This window comes from Nicotiana tabacum, chromosome 24, assembly GCF_000715075.1.
Source record: "Nicotiana tabacum cultivar K326 chromosome 24, ASM71507v2, whole genome shotgun sequence".
Taxonomy (NCBI): domain Eukaryota; kingdom Viridiplantae; phylum Streptophyta; class Magnoliopsida; order Solanales; family Solanaceae; genus Nicotiana; species Nicotiana tabacum.
This window is the reverse complement of record NC_134103.1, coordinates 45925949-45936494: the sequence shown is the minus strand read 5'-3', so window position 1 is coordinate 45936494 and position 10546 is coordinate 45925949.

The window sequence follows — 10546 nt, the reverse complement described above, 5'->3', positions numbered from 1 at the left end:
AATGACTTTGATGTTAAGTCCCCAAGAATCATGAACTTAGCTAATGACCTCAAGATGACAAGTGAGTGAATAACGAGATGAAAGGGAGATGTCCTATGCTAAATGATCATGAACCTTAAGAAAAGAAATTGGGCCCATGTGCCATTGAAATCGACTTATTGATTCACCATGCATGTGCTAATGTAATGAGTTGTGTTTCTCCATGATGAGCATGAGCATGAAGTATTCCAATGATACGGGAAATTACAACCTTAAATGTAATGTTAATCATGTCGCTTTGAGTTTATATATGGTTATGTGCATAATGATGTGTTATGAACCCTATGGACGGGCTATGAAACGCATAGGTGTATAATATAATATGTGAATCCTATGGATGGGCTATGAAATGTATAAGTGTATAATATAATATGTGAACACTATGGACGGTCTCTGAAACACATATGTGTATAGTATGGGTGAACAATATGGACGGTGTGTGGAACGCATAGCTACATAGTAAGAGAGAGGTATGGACGGTCTAGTAAGATGCATAGCAAACAAGAACCATAGGTGCCACTTTCATTGTCCTTGTTTGTACATGTTGTTACATTTACATTATATTTTGTATCCCACACATAATTCATATGGCTCAATTGATCTCAAAAGAAGTTCAGAATGGTGTAAGTATAATAAAGACTTGAAATATTATTCTATGGGACGTTTCGTAGTATTGTGATGTACTTTATTTGCCACTTATTTGAGTTACCATATTTACATATGTTGTTATGTCTGCTTTACATACAAGTACTATTCCACATGTACTCGTGTCCCTTTTGCCGAGGGCGCTGCATCTTTTAATGAATGCGGGTATACTTCTATTGGATAATATGGATCTTTGATAGGGATCTGCTTCACTACTCAGCTTATGGTGAGCCGACTACAGTTCTAGTGGGTGTTTGAGTCTAGTTTGTATTATGTACTTAGGTATCCATTGTATTAGAAGCTCCATGTACACTGTGGGTCATGTACTTAAAGTTTTGAATTTTTTCATGTATTTATGTTCACAGTATTTACAGTTATTTATAAAGCTATGTATCCATCATAAAGAGAATTTTAGGCCATTGAGACAAATGTATTCAATTTGAAAGTCAAGATCTAATTATGCTATGGTAAATCATGCATGAGTAATGATGAGATGTTGATATAAATTAGGCTTGCTCGACTGGGTTTACTCGGTTGAGCGCCGATCGCGCTCGCAGAAGTCGGGCCGTGACATTAATCGAGGCTGCTACCATATTCTGGGAAGAGAAAATAGCTATTTTTCGATTTGACAATATCGAAATGACCCCTCTCCTCGAAGAAATAGGGGGTTTCGCCAAGTAACCATGGGATAGTTGGGACTACTAGTTCCAGAAAATTGCACTCCATAAGGTTTTCTAAAAATGTTGGATGTTAAGAAGAACGATAAATTGCTATGTCTAAAGAATTCATACATCCCTTTTGAGTTCTCTACGAGCGTTATGGGAATAGAAAGTCATATCGCCTTCATCATGATGAACTAGCCATTACCTCTTTGGGATGGGTGCATTGCCGGGTTTATGTTTTCATTGTCTGCTTCTTGGGATTGTTGATCTTTTCGATGCAAGGAGGAAGGATTCATACTCGCTTAGACATGGTTGCCAGGACCTTAATGGATGGCATCAAAAGACAAACTTACACTATCATCCCCATGATCTTAGCTGAGATCTATTGTGCTCTGGATCGGTGCAAGTATATGGGTTCGGACACTTTGAGGGTTGTAATCTATTGCTACAAGTTTGGCTGCTGAAACACTTTCAAAAGGGAGAGTATCCTCAAGAGCTTCTGCGATGGCCACTCAATGACTATATAGCCAACCATCACCAAAGAAAATGATGTTCATTCCAGACAGGTTTGCAAAGCCTGGAAATACGGTAGACTGGGTGCGTTTCTTCAGCAATCTGACAGACGAGCAAGTACATTGGATGTTTGAATGGTTTCCTAGTAGTGAGTTCATCATCAGATCAAAAGAAACTACTCACTTGGTACTGATCGGGCTGCGAGGCATCTACCCTTATGCTCCTATAAGGGTAATGAGGCAAGCTGGAAGAAAACAAGTCATACCTCGGCTTTCCAACATGGTTCGGTACAAGGCAAATTTCAAGGGAGATGTCATCCCATTCAAGTTCGAAGCGCAACACATGTGGAACCAAAAGATCATAGTAGAAGGAGAAACTATTGAGCCAGACAGGTATCACGCCGGCCATGTGTACTACTTTCTATCATGATTAGAAGATGACATAGCTGGGGACGTCAAACCAGGAGTCAATCTGAAGGATAGGATCATAGATAAAGTGGCTGAGGCAGATATGAAGTACAAGAGGCTACACAAAAGGGTGTTCGAGTCCAAAGCTAAGCATCTGGAACAACATAAAGTGAATATAAAGGCGATAAGAGAATGGAAAGATATTGCCACTAAGTCGATTGAAAGGTTAGAATACTTAGAGCAAGGACTGATAGAGGTAGAAGGGAAGATGAGAAAGACACTTTGGGATTGTCAAGGCATGGACGACGATGAAGGAGGAAAGCTGGCAAAGGCTTACTTATTACTGGACATGCGCGATCTGGGAAACATGATTGATGGGGTCAAGAGAGCCAAGCTTGGAGAAGGTCCTTCAGGGACCAATTAGATTAGGAGAGATGTTCTTTACTGGTTTCTAGTTTAGATTGGATTTCGATGTAATAAGGTCTAATTCCATTAGTGATTATATTACTATTATTGTCGATTTGGTAAACGATTGTGTTGGCTTATTTTCGCACTAATGAAATGAAGCAAACTTTGGCATCAATTTTCTCCATGTCTATGTGTCGCTTAGGCCTACCTCAGGCACAATGAGGTCCCCAAATTAGGACGCAAATTATTGAATGACTTTTGTGAAACATGTTTAAAAATTGCAAACACTCTTTTACTTCGCCTTACTGACTTGGTTACCTTTTTATTTTTATTTCTTTTATTTATTCCCCATTCCCAAAGGTTGGTTTGTGCATACTGGCATCATCAGCATACCACACTAGATCCAGAGGTCCTCCACCTCCTCCTCCACCTAGCGACCCGAAAAACAAAGGGAAGGGAAAAGGGAAGATGGATGATCTAAGTGGTATCCGGAAAGATAATGCTACTACGACAGAAAATGTTGAAACTTTAGATGGTAGAAGCACTCTAGGACAGAATGAGTTGGTCTTACGTTTGGAGCAGAAAATCCTGGAGCTATAGGGTGAGCTTGAACAAGTCCGAAATCTGGCAAACATTTCCCTTACACTCAATGTTCTCGACATCAACCAGCAAAACCCAACCACTCAAAACCAAACACCACCACAAAACACACAAAACCAGAATCCATCACCCATAGCTCTGAATCCTCCCCCGCCGCACTAGTATCATAATCCTGCGCCTTCCCAAAACCTTAACCTATCACCAGTGCAAACCCCTCAACAACACCACCATCACCCAACTTAATACCCGCAAACCACTGCTTATCACACTCCCCAAAATACCCCACAACCTACTCCTGATCCCCAAAACTTAACCAATGATCACCCATATACCCAAGTTCCACAAACTCATCAAAGTAATCCGATATATGTGGAAACCTTACCCCATACCCCGCAACAAACCCTATACATACCTGAGCCAGCTGAGAAGGATCTGCTCATTCGAAACATGGCAAAGGAACTCAAGAAACTTACAGGAAGAATTAGAGTGTTGAAGGTAGGAAAGGTGTTGAAGGTTTAAACTATGAAGAATTGTGTATTCAGCTAGATGTAGAACTGTCGGAGGGTTGCAAACCTCCCAAGCTCGAGATGTTTGATGGCACTAGAGATCCGAAGGTGCATCTGAGAACCTACTATGACAAGATCGTAGGAGTAGGTAAGAATGAACAAATCCACATGAAACTGTTCATGCGAAGCCTTACAAGAGACGCTTTGTCTTGGTATATCAGTCAAAACCCAAAGAAGTGGGCAAATTGGGTAAGTATGGCATCAGATTTCATGGACAGATTTAGGTTCAATATAGAGAATGCGCCAGCCATTTTCTATATTCAAAACCTCAAGAAGAAGCCGACAGAAACCTTCCACGAGTATGCTACTCGTTGGAGATCAGAGGCTGTAAAGGTAAGGTCCGCACTTGAAGAAGAACAAATGAAATAGTTCTTTGTTAGAGCTCAAGATCCGCAGTATTATGAACTATTGATGGTCATCGAGAATCACAAGTTCTCAGACATCATCAAGTTAGGAGAGAGGATAGAAGAAGGAATTAAGAGTGGGATGGTTTGCAATCAGGAGGTATCTCAAAGAAGAAAGAAATGGGTGTTGTGATGGTAGCACAGGGCCCTAAATACCTCTATTAACATATCAACCCTCACCCCCAAAATACCAATACCCTGCCACCACCTACCATACCTATAACACTTAACTTGCATATTACCATTCACCTCAACCCGCTCGCCAAAGCTACCCAAAGCCATGCCCAGACTTCGACCGCAGAACTCCCACACAATACACCCCAATTGTTGAACCCATAGCCCAACTGTATGAGATACTGAAGGCCGCTGGTTACGTTACCCCTATTCCTGTTGTTGCTGTTGAGAACCCTTCTCAGTGGATCAATCCCAACAAAACTTGTGCCTATTATTCAGGCATGAAGGGTCATACTATTGAGGAGTGTCGCATGTTAAAAGACAAGATTCAGACATTGATCAACACTAAGGTTATACAAGCAAAAGAAGCCGCACTGAATGTGCGGATAACCCTCTTCCAGATGATAGGGGTGAGGGAGTGAATGTGATATAAACTGATGAGGAATGGGATCGAGAAATATCCAGAGGACTCATTCGAGAAGGAGATACTCCTAAAACATCTCCAGTCACCCTCACGCCAGTTGTGGTACAAACCCAGGCACCATTTGAGATCGAGGTAGCTACACCTTTCACTGTAATGGTAGCTCCCACACCATCTTACAAGTCTGATACCGTCCCATGGGATAATGTTGCTGAAGCGAGAGGAAAGGGAAAAGCCAAGATGGAAGAGACAGGTTCCGTGCAAGGTATGACTAGAACTTGCAAAGTTTACACACTTGAGAATTTGGGAGGAACGAGTAAAGAAACTGCATCTAAGCCGCCTATTGTTGAGACAGGCACTGACGATCTTTGGAGGAAGATACAAGCAAGGGAATACTATATTGTTGACCACCTGAACAAGACTCCCGCCCAAATATCCATTTTATCACTGTTGCAAAATTCAGACGCACACAAGAATGCCTTGATGAAAGTGTTAAGTGGAGCTTATGTACCCACCGACATCACTAGTGGAGAGATGGCTAACATGGTCAGAAAGGTACTAGAGAGTCACAAAATTACTTTCCATGAGGATGAGTTACCACCAGAAGGTTGATTTACCACAAAGCATTACATATCACAGTGTAATTTGAGGACAAGTTCATTGCCAGGGTCGTGATAGATGGAGGTTCTAGCCTGAACATATGCCCACCGACCACTCTGAAAAGATTAGGAAAAGGTCTGTATGAGATACAGATGGGAAGAATGAATGTGAAAGTGTTAGATGGATCTCAGAGAGACACTATCAGAGAAATCAACCTTGATCTACAGATGGGTCCGACTTGGTTTGATGTCTAATTCCAAGTGCTAGATATATCTTCTACTTACAACCTATTGCTAGGATGACCATGGATACATGCAGTTGGGGTAGTGGCTTCTACTCTGCACCAGGCGGTGAAGTTCTAGTGGAATCATCAAGAGGTTATCATTCTCTATAGATGGAAGCAATCCTATCTACACCAACCAGACTGTTCCAGTCATCAAAAATAGGAGAAAGTTGGGCGGAGAAACAAATCACCGTATTGAGCGGGTTAACGCAATTGAAAAGGATCGATGGTGGAGCAACAAGATAGAAAGCATATTCCTGTGGACGGGAAATGAACTAGGCAAGGGTCTTGGCCGAATGCTTCAAGGGATCACAAAATTCATACAACCACAGTATCATGGCACGACCATTGGACTCGGGTATGAATATAACGTGCAAGAGTATAAGGATTGGATACCGCCATGGCGCGCTAATTACTATCTGCTGGAACAACCCATACCACCTTTGCATCAGACATTCCGTAAAACTGACATAATGTAGGGATCCTAGGAAGATGCGATTTTGGCCGGTATAAGGAAGCTGTTTCTGGAAGAGGAAGACATGGACTGCAGTGTAATTATGGAGGAGGAGGAGGAGGAGGAGGAGGAGGAGGAGGAAGACCTTACCATTCAGATAGTGGGAGAAGGCACTGTTCTCAAGAACTGGACCGCTGCACCATCTCGGGCTCGCCGAGTACCTGGGTAGCCTAGCAAAATTAGCATGACTTGTTTTAAAATTGTTTTGAGTATTTAAGACATTTTCAGTATTTTGTTTCGAAATAATAACTTGAGCCATTGAGTCGTACTTGTTGAAAATTTTAAGCTTTATTAATGCATTATTGCTTTTCGTATTTACTATTATCTTTCTACATCCTTTTCAGCATAATTATTATAGATCCTGATGAACCTACGACTATGACATTTAATGAGACAACGCAACATAAGGACAATGATTCAGAAGATCTGGAAGATGATATAATACCTGAGGAAATTGTCAAAGAAGTAGAGAATTTTGAAAACAAACCAAAGTCTAATTTGGAGGAAACTGAGGCCTTTAACTTAGGGGATTCTGAAACAGTCAAAGAAATTCGCATGAGCATTCATCTATCACCGTCAGAGAAGGGAGGGTATATCAGGTTCCTAAAGGAATATGAGGATATTTTTGCATGGTCCTACAATGATATGACTGGGTTAAGCACATCCATAGTAGCTCACAAGCTACTTACCAATCCCATGTGTCCACCGGTAAAGCTGAAGCTCAGAAAGTTCAAGCCAGATATGAGTCTGAACATAAAAGAGGAGGTCACCAAGCAAATCAAAGCCAAGGTTCTTCAAGTGGTCGAATACCCGACCAGGTTAGCCAACATTTTGCAGGTTCCGAAGAAAGATGGAAAAGTTAGAGTATGTGTCGATTACCGAGATTTGAACAGAACAAGGCCTAAGGATGATTTTCCGTTTCCTAGCATACACATATTGATTGACAACTGCACCAAGCATGAACTCCAATCCTTTGTGGATTGCTTCGCATGATATCACCAGATCTGGATGGACGAAGAGGATACCGAAAAGACAGCCTTTATCACACCATGGAGAATATATTGTTACAAAATGATGCCGTTTGGTTTGAAGAATGCTGGGGCCACCTACATGAGGCTCATGATGACTATCTTCCATGACATGATACACAAGGAAATAGAGGTGTACGTGGATGATGTTATCATCAAATCCAAAAAGAGTTCGGATCATATAGAAGACCTGAAAAGGTTTTTCGACCGAGTTCAAAAATACAATTTGAAGTTGAACCCCGAAAATATGCCTTCGGAGTCCCTGCTAGAAAGTTGCTAGGTTTCATTGTCAGCCGCTGAGGTATTGAGTTAGATCCGGCAAAAATCAAAGCTATCCTGAACTTGCCACCGCCAAAGAATAAGAAGGATGTGATGAGTTTTCTAGGACACCTCAATTATATCAGCCATTTTATAGTACAATCAACAATGATATGTGATCCGATCTTCAAGATGCTGAGGAAAGATGCTGCGACAAGTTGGACTGAAGAATGCCAGAAGGCCTTCGACAAAATCAAGGAGTATTTATCTAAACCGCCCGTGTTGGTCCCGCCAGAACCAAGAAAGCCTCTACTACTTTATCTGTCTGTGTTGGATAAAGCCTTTGCTACGTTTTGGGACAACATGATGAAACTGGGAGGAAAGAGCAAGCGATATATTATCTAAGCAAGAAGTTCACACCTTACGAGGTCCGGTATTCTCTGTTGGAACGCACCTGTTGTGCTTTGACATGGATAGCTAAGAGTTGAGACATTATTTCTGTGTGTACACTACATATCTCATATCAAGGATGGATCCACCAAAATACATCTATTAGAAACCCATGCCTACGGGTAAGTTAGAAAAATGGCAGATATTGCTGAGTGAGTTCGACATCATCTATGTGACTCAGAAGGCAGTCAAGGGGCAAGCGTTAGCTGATCACTTAGCGGAGAATCCCGTAGACGGAGAAGTGTCGTTTGTAGGAGAAGATATTACCGAAGCATAAGTTGGAGGATGTTCTTCGACGGAGCAGCAAACTTCAAGGGAGTGGGTATCAGAGCTATTTTATTATCAGAAACCGGTTAACATTACCCGGTATCTGCAAATCTCAGGTTCCCGTACACCAACAATATGGAGGAATATGAGGCATGCATCTTGGGACTCAGGTTGGCCATCGACATGAACGTTCAGGAGTTGCTGGTAATCGAAGATTATGATCTATTGGTACACCAAGTACTAGGAGAATAGGCTGCCAAGGACACTAAAATATTGTCATACTTGCACTGTGTACACGAATTGATCAAGAGGTTCACAAAGATAGATTTCAAACATGTTCCAAGGATCCAGAATAAGTTCGCAGATGCATTAGTCACCTTTTCTTCCATGATACAACATCCAGACAAGAATTTCATTGATCCTATCCAAATAGGAATTCATAAGTAGCCATCTTATTGTGCTCATGTTGAAGAAGTATTTGACGTAAATCCATGGTTTCACGATATCAAAGAATAATTGGGAAAGGGAGAATACCCATAGAATGCTACACACACTCATAAGCATACGTTTCAAAGATTGGCCAACTATTTCTTTCAAAGCGAAGAAATTCTGTATAGAAGGAATCCTGATTTGGGACTGTTGCGATGTGTCGATGCCAAGGAAGCACCTAGATTGCTCGAAGAAATACATGCCGGAACTTGCGGACCTCGCATGAACGGTTTCGATTTGGCCAAGAAGATATTAAGAGAAGGTTATATTTGGATGACTATGGAGACAGACTGCATCAAATATGTTCAAAAGTGTCACCAGTGCCATATACATGCTGATATGATACGAGTGCCGCCCAACAAACTCAATGCAACGAGTTCACCCTGGCCTTTCTCTGCTTGGGGCATGGATGTCATCAGACCAATTGAACCAGCTGCTTCAAACAGACACAGGTTCATTTTGGTGGCTATAGACTACTTCACAAAATTGGTTGAAGTCGCATCCTATAAGGCTATGACTAAGAAGGTTGTAGCAGATTTTATTATTGTTTGTCGATTTGGAGTACCTGAGTCAATCATTACTGACAATAAACCAATCTCAATAGTGACCTGATGAAAGCTATGTGTAAAACATTCAAGATCAAGAATCAGAATTCTACAACATACAGGCCACAAATGAATGGAGCCGTAGAAGCCGCCAACAAGAACATCAAGAAGATATTGAGGAAAATGGTGGACAACTACAAACAATTGCACAAAAAAGCTACCGTTTACTTTACTCGGATACCGCACCACAGTTCGTACACCAACTGGGGCAACCCCCTATCTACGGGTCTATGGTACCGAAGCCGTTATCCCTGCCGAATTAGAGATTATTTTCTTAAGAATCATACAAGAGGCCGAGCTCAGCGACGCAGAATGGATACGAAACAGATATGAACAACTGGCTCTCATTGATATCAAGAGAATGAATGCAATGTGTCATGGTCAACTCTACCAGAATAGAATGGCAAAGGCTTTCAACAAAAATGTTAGATCAACGCAATTCACAACGGAGCAATTGGTGCTGAAATGAATCTTCCCACATCAAGATGAAGAAGAGGGGAAATTCTCACCCAACTGGCAAGGCCCTTACATAGTTCACCAAGTACTGACAAGAGGAGCACTTATACTTGCAGAAATAGATGGAGAGATATGGCCAAAACCTATCAACTCGGATGAAGTCAAGAGATATTATGTTTAAGATTATGTTTGCACTTTATATTTAATGTAACCTGAACTACGCTTGACCTGATTTCCGTTTAAGAGGGGATACGTAGGCAGCCCTGTGGGTTCGGTCACATCATAATAAGATCTTCATTCCCCCTACAGTCAGAAACTGGGGCAAGATATCGAGTTTGTCAGATCTCATCGTTTTTAGGATCACCAAAGAAGTGTATCGCCAGAAGTACGCATATAAACTGGGGCAGAAATTTGAGAAGGGTCCTCAAAATTCCGAGCTGAGGAGGTTGCATATCTCAAAACGTGTCACAGTCTCCGATCCAAACATTATTTGCTTTCATACATTATCACATATTTTGAACAATTACATTTTTTTTAATATAAACGATTTATCACAATTGCATATTTTTTGAAAATTTCATTTTCTATAGTAGCGAGACGTTACCCAGGGTGACTCAAACAAGACCTCAGGACAAGGAGCAAATACAAAACGAAGAATAAAAGGCACGAACCAACCTCCCCCATCCAAAACTCACGTTTTTTCTTTGGGTGCAGGCACGAGAGACATAACAAACACGTCCGCAAGCATATACATACA